The sequence below is a fragment of the Meleagris gallopavo genome, chromosome 2, assembly GCF_000146605.3.
Source record: "Meleagris gallopavo isolate NT-WF06-2002-E0010 breed Aviagen turkey brand Nicholas breeding stock chromosome 2, Turkey_5.1, whole genome shotgun sequence".
NCBI classification, from domain to species: Eukaryota; Metazoa; Chordata; class Aves; order Galliformes; family Phasianidae; genus Meleagris; species Meleagris gallopavo.
In genome coordinates this window covers 70186101-70186427 of record NC_015012.2, presented here as the reverse complement: position 1 = coordinate 70186427, position 327 = coordinate 70186101, and positions in this window count along the sequence as shown.

The window sequence follows — 327 nt, the reverse complement described above, 5'->3', positions numbered from 1 at the left end:
AAATTCAATTAGGACAAATTATATCTGCCATTCATTCCATACATTGCTTAATAAATTCACAATCAATGAATGGTTCTGATTTTGCAAATCATATTTGCTATTATGTACCCATGTTGGTCTCTCCAATAGTAATGTTTTCTATTTATGTCCAGAGAAACCACACATTTTCAGCTACAAAAAACATTATTTTTTAACATAGTTACCACCACTAAATTCACACAAACGAGCCTGATTGAGACATTCTTCATTTGGTGATGTGATAGTTGTGCATGGCTGTCTGCAGCATGGCACGTCATTCATCTTGTTGTCGCCATTGCAAAAATACAC